The following is a 12,719-nucleotide window of genomic DNA, read 5'->3' as shown; positions in this document are numbered from 1 at the left end:
AATATTATTAAATCCAATAACACTAAATCCATATTACACTTAAAACTATGTTTAATTATGTTTTTTCAGGACTTGATTGCAGTTTTATTTTCCAGGGGGTCATGTAGGGCAGCCTGGCAATCATAATTGGACTAGTGTTCGGATGGGCTCCTGATGGATAACTAAATGAAGCACTGTGGGAAGTGTTATTTAATTGATGCTGATATATATATCGGAGCGCCTGGCGGGTGAAAGGGCGGGCGGCGGAGCTAGAGAGACATGCAAGGTTTTGTTGGCGGGAAGTGGCAGCGAGAGCAGGAAGTGAGGGGGAAGATGGAGAGCGAAACGGAAACGTCGTGGGGAAACGCGCATGAACTGGCGCTATACTTTACACACGGATTCAGAAGCGCTGTGAACAGGATCCGTGTGGCTCCCAAAACAACAGCAGGAGCGTTTTTGTTCCCGGCGATAAAGCACCCAAATAGACATCGCCTGCGTGAGTAAGACGCCGGCTGTGTGAAAACCGGGTTTGTTTCTCAAGTTTGTGCAGAACCGGAGCTCCAGACTTTCTTTATGTTGATGTGTAATAATAGCATGCTATGACGTTCCTGAATGTACAGCCACAGGGTCTGGTTTAGGTGCGTGTTGCTGTAGTCTACTCTCAGTCGCTGTGAAGTTACTGTACACAGCGCTGTCGGCCTCCCGGGGGCTGCTCTCCTCCGCCTCGCCCGTCATCATTGGGCATGTCCTGCGCCAGCCCCAGCACCAGGGGAACCGCCTCGGCTTCCTCTCCCTCTCCTCCTCTCTCCTCCGCTTGTCCTCCTTCTCACGGCTCCCCTCCTCTGCCCCCGTCGTCTGCCGGCCCGGGAGCCAGGTGAACTGCCGTCACCTGCACTGTTTCCTCTCCTTGGCCTCCGTCCTTTGCTTGGCCTCGTTGCCAGTGATGACATCAGCGATGGGCTGGAAAGGATTGGACATGATGCCGTCCTCGTCCTCCGCCTGCTCCTCCGGCGCGGCCCTCCCCTCTCGCTCGGCCTCCTCCCTCTCTCTCCGCTCCCGCTCCTCTCGGACCCGGCGCACTCGCTCCGCTCTGTCGCGCTTGTCCTGCTCCTCCAGGGCCCTCTGCTCGGCCGTGTCCTTCCGTTCAAGGCCGCGTATTCGCAGTGGATGATGCGGAGCAGCCAGCCCAGCCCCCTCTTGACGGGGTGCTCCCGATTCATGCTGTTGTCCATCACAGCGCAGCACGTCTCGATTGTACAGTGACACTTGTCCACTAGCTTCTCCAGGGAGAGAGACTGGACGAGTTCTCCCTCGTACAAGGCCCCGTCGCGGTCCTGCTTGTTGCCCAGGACAAGCACGGGCTTCCCGGCGATGCGCGGGTGTCTCAGGACCTCGGCCAGGGTGTCCCTGCTCTCACTCATGCGTTCCACATCGCTGGAGTCCACCAGGAACACCACGCCGTGCGACTCGGTGTAGTAATTTTGCCAGATGCCCCGGATCGACTTGCCCCCACCCAAGTCAAAAATGGTCACCTCGGAGTCCCCCTGCTTCAGGTCGATTTTGGAGAAGCCCACGGTGGGGGCCACGTCTTCTGGATTTTCTCCCAAAATTCCTTTCAGAGTCACTGTTTGCCCAGCTTTGTCCAGACCCAGCATCACTAAGGTCACTTTCCTTGCCGGCTGGCACAACCGTTTCACCCATTTGCCACAGTTCACCATCATACTGAATGAAAATGTCACTGACTACTCTTCACTGACTGCTAGCTACTCCATTCGCTCCTCTACACGCTGAGATGGGTGATACAAATGAAAACAACTGGAAGGATGATGCAAATCCTGAGCTCGGTGTATCCACTGGCGCTGTTGCACTTGCAAGTGTGTCCTGACCCTGTAGCATGTGGGGATGTGACGCGTCTGCCGCTTATGATGTCATAACTGGGACCGGAGGCAGCACTCAAGCTGTTAATCATCCACTGATTAAAGCTGCTGCTAATGTTTTAATTGAAGGAAAAGGCAGGGCATCAGGCCTTAGATGGTCATAATTGAATCACGTGTCCAGAAGCTCAGTTCTAGAGCAGGGATGGCGAACCTTTGTTAGGCTGGAGTGCCCATAGTCTGGTTTGTTCAATTCACTAAGTGCCAAGGGTGCCAATGATTAATTCAGGATTAAACAGCAATTTCTTTAAACAATATTTATATTTATTTTTTGTGGTAATTAAGCAAACATGCCAACAAAACAAATCACAATCTACAATACAGAATAATCCAAAACACTATGGACAGATGGAACCCCTGCATCCACCCTCCTGCCACCTGCATGCACTGCTAACCTCCCCCCACTTTGAACCCCCCATGTCCCTCTGTGGTTTGCAGGCCTAATGTAGCCCAAAGTACATCCACTTCCACCCCCCAAAAAATAAATTAAGAATAAAGTAGTATATGTATGACAACTGTTTATTTTGTATCAGTGTTACTTCTTTAATAGATTGTTGATATGAATTTATTGCATGATATTGCTATTTTATTTTTTAAATGTAGCATTTGTGGCTTGTAATTGTGGTAAAGGGGTCTTGTTGCACAGGCAGTTATTTGACACCTGGACTTGCGGCCCATTGCTTAATTTAGGTTACCCACCACTGCCATGATCAAATCAATGATAAGTGTTTTTTTTCTTTCATATATGACTTCATTGTGTATTGGATTAATTCTTGAACAAAACATGTTTACAATAAAGCTTTGCCTGATTTGCAAACATACCATCTAACATGAGACCAATTGGCTGTAAAACATCAGGTAGCAGAATTTCACACAAATTACCCTTGGATTTGCAACCCATTTCCAACATTGTCTGTAGAATTGTAGATAATGGTATAATTCTTCCTTGGATTACTAGTCTCCTGTATTTTGAAAAAAGATGGGAATATTTTCTCCCCTTTTATTTTTTCATATGAGTCAACCAACCCCTCCTGTTACTCAATCCATATGAAACATCATCACAGTCACAGCTGTACCAGTGGTTAGAACTGCTATGTCCAGGCCTGGAGCTTGATGGGACTGTGCTCTTATTGATGGCGAATGTAGATGTCACTCACTCACTGAGGTAAACAATTCCAGGACTGAGCAAACCAGAGACTCTCATACAGTATTATCATTGCTATTATTATTTATTTCTTTGCAGACATCCTTAATTCAGTTTCAGTGAAAACCAAGTGGAGAAAGATTCATTTCCATATTTGTGTGTGTGTCGCAAACCCATCCAATAAAAAATAAGATTATGATACAGTAATAATGAAAATAACAAGAAAATGTACTAAAAACGTATAGATGTATATTGTGGCAACACCAAGCCATTGACAATTTAAAATTAATTTAGATTTGAATAACTTAAAATTGCATGGAGGCACCAGTACACCAACCTTTAAATAACTTAGGCTACATTTAAATAACTTATACATCATACGAATAACATGCTGAATCACTCAAGGCAGAAGAGTAACATTATTTAGTAAGAAGCTATAGTTAATATAACAGTACTGATATCTAAGTTTGCTAACCTTAGCTAACTAAAACTAGATTTCTCTTACTGTTTAATAAGACTGATTAATTAATCTGGTACATTTTTATACAATGTACATTATTAACTTTGACCCATCCGCTAATAGAAAACTACTGCTGTACTCAGTTGTGGCTTCATTTTCAATTAGATGCCACTTTCTTCTAATCACAAATGTAACCACTATGATGTACAGGTTTGTAGTTTGTTATTAGCGGGTGGGTCAGAGTTTTGATTTTAATTCGGCCCTTAGTCTTCTGATCTGCCAGTTAACCAGATACCTTTCAGGATAACTTGACAGAAGTCTGGCTTTTTCTGTATCTCAAAGCAAGCTTAAAGTCCAGCTGGGTAAATTAGCAACACATAGCACCTATCCAAGTAAGAGCTCCATCCCTGCGCCAACCATTACACTGCATTAACCCCTTTAAGACCCAAGAACTCGATATTTTCATTTTTATTGAATAATAATAATACATTCCTATTCAGCCATGTTATACTTTGGATTGTTAGTCTTTAAATTGCTTTTTCAAACTCTTTGCCGAGTGAAATGCAAATCTCAGTTGATCCTCAGAACAGTTAAACTAATTACAGCTTGGTTGAAACAAACCTTTTATATTCATATACACTTGTTAGCAGAAATCACAGTTTTTAAATATACATATATATGCAGGGCATGTATATAAATATATATATAAACCTCAGTGCTCACTTTAAAATTAAAAAGTATTATAATGCTTGAAAAATGACATTTAAAAAATCGCTCAATTAATTTCAATGCAGCTTCTTTTTACTGTCATATCGAAACACAAGTGGTTGTAGCAGCTGGATAATTATTCACCAAACAAACTTCTTATAATTCTCTCTTGTCTTTGCCCCAGAAGTAATGTGTTTTTTTTTTTCTATTTCGGGAAGAATACAAGTAAATTAAAGAAATGTATAAGGATTGTTTAATGAACAAGATGTGGATTTTTTCTATTTACTTCAGTATCATACACTTTGGATCAATGTAGTGGTGATTAGTGTCTGGCTGTTTGTATCTATTTATTTATTTGAGGGGCAGTATAAAATCTCGATATAAATGTATATAGGAATGCACAGAATGTGTAAGCGAGTTATATTGATTGCACTCTTTTTCTTTACTTTTTAAAAAGGTTTGATTCACCTGAGCAGTTATTGGTTTAACTAGAAATGAAAATGGCAATGAACAACAATTGCGCATGTGGAGGCCTTTATTGAAAAAGTGTGCAGAAAAGATGCCTTTATAGAGAACATGATAAGTTATAGATAAAATCTAGCCTGAGGGTTATTTAATGTATTCAAACACTCACATTCTACTCTTTTAACAGTAATGTTTTTATTGTACTTACTCCAGATATCACTTTGCTATGCAACACAACATGCAGGTTAAAAGCATCTTCTGTAAAACAAAACAAACAGCATCTAACATGACACAAATTCAACAAGAATGTATTATTATCAATATTATCCAATAATAAAGAGTAGGCTTAAATAAAGTAGCTGGGTCTATAATACGTTGTGACAGGGATGCTCTTTGTAGGACTGGTGCTGTTACTGTTGGCATGCACTTTTATTATCATCACTGTAATAGGATTCACAGTGATGTCGGTGTGGTCTTTGTTTCGCAGTAATGTCATGTGACCAGGTTGACACGGGTTGAGGATGCTAGTGTGAAATGGACTCTAGATGCTAAACACTGATTGTGCGTATTTGCAGTTCTTGAATGAGCAGAACAGGCTTAGATTTTGCCCGTTATCACAGACAACTAAAGGAGAATAAATTAGGGCTGCCAAACAAGACTTGACAAGAATCCTAATTTACTTGGAGTGAGACATAGATTAATTCCCTAAGTTGAGAGATTTCCTATGGAGAAGTGTTAATTACTGTTGCTTCTTCTATCAGAGGTTCAACAGCTCTAGGAGTGGCTATTGTGGCAGTTCTCCAGCTTTCTTCAGACACACTCCAGCAGTCTGGAGGAGTACCTTACATAAAGCTTGATGTTTTCTCTTCTTGGGCCATTTCATTAGCAGTTCTTCAGATAGAGGGACTGCTACTTTCTTCTGCAGAGTAGCACAGCAAGGAAGCACTTCTTTGGGTACTATAATTGTCCTTTTTCATGAAATTCCCAGTTCACTTCTAGCTGGCTGTGGTGTCGTTGAAGATGAAGAAGGCTATTAAAGCCCTAAAGTTCTCGACTGAAATAAATGTTTGCATGAGAAAGACTTTAAATGGAATCCATGCTCTCATGAAAAACGCAGCCCTACTGAAGTATAGGCATCTCCTGTTAACATTCAGCTTGACAGGAATGTGCAGATCCTTTTCTAACTATGGCAGACTTGGGATAATTGTGAATCTGAATACTTACTTTTCTACCATTCTAATATAAAACCTGCCACCAGCACCTTAGATGAAAATATAATATACATTAACAAAATATCAAAGAACCGACTCCTAATTGGCTGATGTCTGGTCCTGGAAGGCTGCAGTCCAGCAGGTTTTATAGGTTTCCTTCAATCACCCATAATTTAATAATAAGGAAAGTGGTCAAATTTGTCCAATTAAGCCAATGATCAGTTGAACTAGGCAGTTAGGAGTTGACGTACAATGAATACCTTAAGCCAATACAGCCCTAGAGGACCAGGATCCAGCACCCTGGCTTATGCGGCTAAAATCCACACAAGGAAAGCAGGGTGAATCATATAGCCTGTAACATGTAGTCCTGAGGTCTGAGACCAATTCAATGCTCCCAGTGGGTTTTAACAATTGGTCGGTGTGCCTTTAAAGATGGCATGATAATATGGCATGATAAACTACCGCTAATCTGCCCCAAGTTCATTTTACTCTTATTGGGAGTGAAGTAATATATTACTAGTGGAGTAGTGGTCAGGGCTCCCTCCTGGGTGGAAAGTTGTGGGATCATTCCTAGGTTCGGGACACTGCCATTGTTCCCTTCAGCAAGGTACCTCACCTAGATTGTTCCAGTAAAAAAAGAACATGTTTAAATGGGAAATTGTATGTAAAACATAATGTGATATATTGTCACATTTTTTAAATTGCCCTGCCTAAGAAATAAATTGTAATTTAATAGCTCTTGCTCTATTTTTAAAGCTGTATATTTGGTGACTGTAATTCACCTTGGGAAATGGTGTCAACTAATAAATAATAACAATAATATTCACCAGGCAACTTTGAGACCGGACAGGATTGCAAAGTTCCCCTTAACCGGAAACAAACGTACAAACCGGTACTCATGATTCCTGTCACTGATCAGACAAAGTGTACATCCTTTTTTAGATTCTGGGCATTTCTTTCTAATGAATAGAAGTAGCTGCAGAAGCTTATTTTTTGGGTTGCTTTTATGTACATTTTTCTGTGTCTGAGAATCTGAAATGATTTTGTTGGCTATGTTGAGCAGATTGTATCTGTATCTGCTAGAAAGAACAATGTTGTGTTTGCTGTTTGAAAGACTGACCTTCTATTTAAATATTTAAAATAACTTTTGTGCTACATGCAATACTTACCTTTTATTTTGTCCTCTCTATATAAAACATTGTTTTTTAGAAATTCAGACTTCACCTGAATCTCCTGAATTTTTGAATCAGGATTATATTATAGTTATTGAGGTATGTTTTTGGAGGACCTCATATGTGAAGTGTTATAAATTGTGCATGGTCAGTCAACAAGGTAAGCAGCTGCACAAAGCAATTCTAATAAAATGGTTTCAGCCTCACAGCCACAATAATGTTACAGTCTGCCCTGTTTGATTATAGCAGTTTTAAATGGAGAATCATTGAAGTCCAGGATTAACTTAAACTATTTATATAGACATTTGTGTAAGAATACCTACTGGGAAGGGAGTGGGAAATGAGCATGCGTGGATATAGTTTATTTATTCATATTTCTAGTTACCTTTGCAGCAATGTTATCCTTCTGCAGTAATCAGTCATCCATTAATCTAGTCCCTGCCACACTTTAAAGAATCTGAACTGTAGAGGGGAGACGAGGATAGCTATTAGATGTCAAATACACAGGAAGATGATAAGGAACTAGTAGTCGCACTGCAATTATGCACCCTCTTCTTAGTGTCCTTGCCCTCCTCTGAAAGAAGGAGCGTTTTAATCTAGCTGACATTCTGCCCATCTTAACTTCCCTGCCCTTGAAGAAACAGTACAGGAAATGGCATTGTTATGGTTCAAGTACAATAGTCCTTTAATCTTCACTGGTAGGAATCAATAAATAACTAAAAGGAACATGTCTGACCAGTAAAGCAGTTTTTACTTTGTGTTTGTTATAATATTTATTAAGCAGTACATACAAGCTAACCTAAAAGACAGGACCAAAGCTTACCAAAGCTGTTTTTTAGGATTTTAATTGCATTTTCCATCTGACCGTAACAGTTAAGTTCTACAAACAAGAGAAACCAAAACTAATCATATTTGCATTCCGATTTAAAATAAAATACCATTGAAAAGACATATGAAGATAAAGTAACTAAATAATAATGACTGCTAAAACTTTACAATGCTTTCGCAATAAATTGTTAAATAAAGAATACAAAGGTTGCAAGTCAAGTTTCCAAATGTGAAAACCTGATGCATTAATTCCAAAGAAAATAATTGACAACTGCACCAATCAGCCAGTTGAGCCTTCCAGATCTCATGGGACATCTTAGAAAAACAGCAAAGATCCCCTTGTGGCTGTAAAATGTCATTTTTGCTCCATAGTTAAGAAACTGGGGGGAATAAAATGTAGAAAATAAATAAATAAATGAGACAGGCTAATGAGTCTCCAGGGAAGCTTCCGTTGTGCATGGTAAATCAGAAAATACTTATCTAATGAGTTTGAGAGGGGATATTATTATTGTGCAATGCAATCCCACCTCACATAAGAATGAGCTACTAAGAGATTATGCAATTCGAGAACTCGGTCTTGCGTTGTTCCAAACCAAAAATGCAAAGAAGTCCCAAGAGCAAAATTATTATTGCAAGATTGTTTGGCCCATTTAATGCATTAATCACTGTCATGCACAATCAATTAAACCCTGCCACACTGTTGAGCCCGACAAGTCCATGTGCTTAAGATACACTTCAGTTTGCAAGGCTGTCCCCTCTCAGGAACTGTTAACAAGAGGCCTCATAATGGGGTGTTAAAACTGCTTGAAATGCTATTTGCAGCTTAAAGCAGGCATGTGGTGCTCATCCTGTCAGAGTAAAGACTAGCACAGGGTCTGTGTACGACAATGAAGGGAATCCCAAAGATGAATGGGCCACAGTCAGTAAGTTAAGAATCCAAAAGAATTATCCAAAAGGCCAGGCTCCTGGTTCGAGGTTGACTGCTCTTTCAAGTCTAAGGTAATACAAGCTCAGTAACAGGTTTCTGTAGCCTACATAATGAGCACTGTTCCACTACCTAAAGTGTTGTCTTTTACCTTCTGCTTGACTTGAATTGTCAGCATCTCTTGCTCAATTTATCTTTTTCTCTCTCGGCACTAGACTGAGAAGAGCCATCAGAATATATCCATGAATGAGGGAACATCTTACAAGATGCCAGAATTCTTCTTCTTTAAATGAGATCAACGGGGATAGGTCTGAAATCTTAAGGAGACAGAAAAAGGCAAGGTCCTTGCTGGCCCACCTGGAAATGGAGCGGGAGCAGGCTGAGGGTAAAAGGTAAATGCACACATGCTGGGTAAAATTGTTGTAGTAGTAGTGGTAGTAGTAGTAGTAGTATAGTAATTATTGAGCACTACAGGCAGTAGTCTGTATAGATAATACTTCAGAAGCTGGATCAAATCACAGCCCAATTGTCTGGGTAGCACAAGTCTGTCCTGTCTCATCACTGGACACACATTCCACTGTGAGCTGTCCACTACCAATCCCTGGAAAGGGATGGGATTCCAGTAAAAGGTATTTTGTGTCAAGAACACATTACAATCTTGAAGTCCAGCATTGCTGATCTCATTTACCCGATGAATAGCTGTTCTGCTGGCGTTTACTAATGGCACTGTAAAATTCTGATTTGATTTTCATCTCAAATACTGTTTATTCGAAAGAGCTGAAAATGGAATGCATTTCATGTATCTTTATAAATGTACTTTGATCTTCAAGGTGTTGTAATGCATGTTCCTTTTTCTGCCTCTGCCGCATGTTTACACAGCTGACACTTTCTCTGCATCTATTAATTGAGGATTGTATTCCATTAGGTAAAACTATTAGTTTTCTTGCAATTTCCCTCACAGAATTCATATCTGAATACCGTGATCTAAGCAGAGTTTGTGCTAGCCTTTTTTTTTTTATGGGCAACATGGCCAATAACATTCCTGAATTCCGGTCATATAGAACAATTATCGGACATATGTTTTAAATAGCCATATAATAGCTTACATTTAAACAGCAATAAAACACAAACACTATGATCCAACAAATGTATTTTATTTAGTCAGCAGAATGAACTCTTCACAAGCATATAGGCTACAACAATAAAATAAAACCAATAGCCTTGCTATTGTTAATAAAATAAAGACAATAGCCTACATTAAATGTACGTCTCTTTGCATTCCAAGCCCGTCAAATTAAATAACTTGAAAATAAGCTAAATGAAGACAAAATTAGGTCTAAAAAATAATAGGCTGGTCGGTCCGAATTCTGCGTTTGTCAAGTTCCCGTTTATTTGCGGCGCGACTTCATTGAATAGAAGTGCTCCGCTGCTTGTGCAAAGTTGAAGCCATGCAACCCCTTGTCACAACTTGCAATTCTCATCAACCTTGTCACCTTGTCACGCTCTGCAGGCACACTGGACGCAGGAATTGTGCAGGCAATCTTTCCCAGCATTGCCAGGACAGGATACATTTCCCTGAATTCCCCGATGACCGTTTCACAGGCCGTGTGGTATTTCAACCTGCTGTACCCACGCAGTGCTGTCCTCATCGGCACTGCATCTCGCTCAGTCACATGACCAAACTCTCAGTGATGTCTTACTGTGACAGCGAGCGTAGGCTTGCTGTTGTCTTGGCGCCATGTCTTATAGGTCACACAATATTAGGCTATTTAATATGCTATTAATCTATCTATCTATCGACTATCGTCTGTTGCTGTCTGTCTACCGTGGTGTCTGTCGGGAGTGTGCATGTGTGGCGGGAGTGTGGAGGAGTGCGCAGAGCTTGAGTGAGTGAGTGAGTGAGTGAGTGAGTGGGGTTTTTCCCCGTTTTTTCTTCTCTCCTTCTTGCCTTTTCTTTCTTTGTGTTGGTTTGGGTGGTACAAAAGTGTATTACTGTTTGGGTTTGTGCAGGGAAGCAGACTTTTGTCAGCGATCGCCATGGCTACACCCGAGTTGGGGAGACTGGGGTTTAGTAACCTGACTCGCCGTCACGGCATTAAACTTATTGTGGATGCGATCGTCCCAGTAGAAAGATGCGTCATTGAATTGGGGAAAGTGGTGGGGTGTGGGAATATTAAATCCGCATCTCGGATGAATAAATCTGTTGTTTTTCTTGCTAATGAAGCGTTAGTGCGGAGAGTGGTTCTGGAGGGTTTAGTTGTCGATGCAGTCCTGGTGTCTGTCTTGCCGCTTGCAGTCCCGGCTCGGAAAGTTACTATTTCCAATGTGCCGCCATATATTTCCAATGTCGTTTTGATCACGGAGCTGAGCCGACACGGGCAGATTATGTCGGATATCACTATGATACCGCTGGGTGTAAAAGTCCCGAGCTGAAACATGGTGTATCTTTTCGTAGGCCGCTGTATATGTTGTTTCCTGATACCTACGGGGAGTTGAATGTTGCCTTTCGTTTTCGATTGGATGTCTGTGACCATGTTGTGTTCGCTACGTCTGATCTCATGAAGTGTTTTGTCTGCGGCCGTGAAGGTCATATTGCGAAGAACTGCAGGAGATCGAGGGAAGAAGGGGGTGGCAGTGCTGCGGTGGAGGAGGGCACGTAGAGTCTGGGTCAGGGACCGGGGACGGGCAGCGGGCCGGACCGGCGGGTGTGCAGGACGGGCAGCGGGCCGGACCGGCGGGTGTGCAGGACGGGGAGCGGGCTGGACCGTCGGGTGTCGGTGCGAAGGTTGGGATTTGTGGTGTTGGGGTGCTTTGTGGGAACGGGGTGCCGGTACAGGTAGTACATGCTGTACTGGGGTGTGTGGGACATGAGAGTGGGGAGACTGTGGCTCTGGCTGTGGTTGCTACTGTGATGCCTGAGAGTGAGATTGCTCTGCAGGAGGCAGGTTTTTCCCACGACGCTGCTCGTGAGGGGTCTATGGCAGATCCGGCGCTTGAGATTCGGCCAGCAGAGGTGGCAATGGAGGGGGAGGTGACGGCTGAGAAAGGGGAGTTTAAACTTCCTAAACGGAAACGTGAGAAGAAGGGTAGACCCATTGACAGTGATGCGAAACGCAGTTTTGTCGCAGAAAAGCAGGACGTGGAGCGCGGTGTCTGCACTGCGAGCAGGTGGGAGTTGCTGGCTGAGGCCGGGACTGCGGAGGGCAGCGGGGCCGGCGAGAGCGATGAGGAGGGGAGTGACTCTGATCTGTCTGTCTGCCAGTCCGCTGCTCAAAGGGGGCTACAGCACACAGAGTATAAGGGAGTTTTTGGAGTCGGTTAAGGGGAGACGTGGGATCAGCATTGTTGATCACTTTCCCGATTTTAAACTTTTTAAGTTCAGCGGCGTTGGTGCTGCGGGAGTCTAAAGGGCTGGGAATGGAAAAAAAAGTGTGATCGCCTGAAAAACCGGATGGCTAAAGTCCGTATGTCCCTTAAAACAGGCACCAATGTATGAGCTCATTCGTTTGTTTTCCCCTGGCGCTGTGTTGTGGTTTGTCATAGTCTGTGTTTCCACTTTGTTTTCATTTCCTCCCTCAGTGCGTGCGCCGATATTTTGCACACTGAATATAAATGGGGGGCGAGATGTCGTGAAGAGAGCTACAGTGTTTGATTATTTGGTGCAGAAACTTGTCTCTAGCATTTCTGCAAGAGACGGCACACTGATGCTTTGAATCAATCGGACTGGTCTACAGAGTGGGAGGGGGAGGCCGGAGTTGCGATTTTATTTGCTCTGGACTTTAAGCCTGAGAGAGTTACAGTGACTGAAATTGTGCCGGGGCGCGTCTTAATGGTTAAAGTGGTGATTGGTAATACGACTTTTAATTTAATTAACATTTATGCACCTAATGACG

General features: G+C 42.4%; 1 pseudogene; it reads right to left on the bottom strand.

The window, feature by feature from the left end:
* Positions 1–864: 864 nt before the first annotated feature.
* Positions 865–11,671, bottom strand: LOC136713259 (ADP-ribosylation factor-like protein 13B pseudogene; annotated as a pseudogene).
* Positions 11,672–12,719: the final 1,048 nt, after the last annotated feature.

Source organism: Amia ocellicauda, chromosome 2 (assembly GCF_036373705.1).
Source record: "Amia ocellicauda isolate fAmiCal2 chromosome 2, fAmiCal2.hap1, whole genome shotgun sequence".
In the NCBI taxonomy this organism is placed as follows: domain Eukaryota; kingdom Metazoa; phylum Chordata; class Actinopteri; order Amiiformes; family Amiidae; genus Amia; species Amia ocellicauda.
The sequence above is the reverse complement of the archived record's forward strand: the minus strand, read 5'-3'. Positions and strand labels throughout refer to the sequence as shown.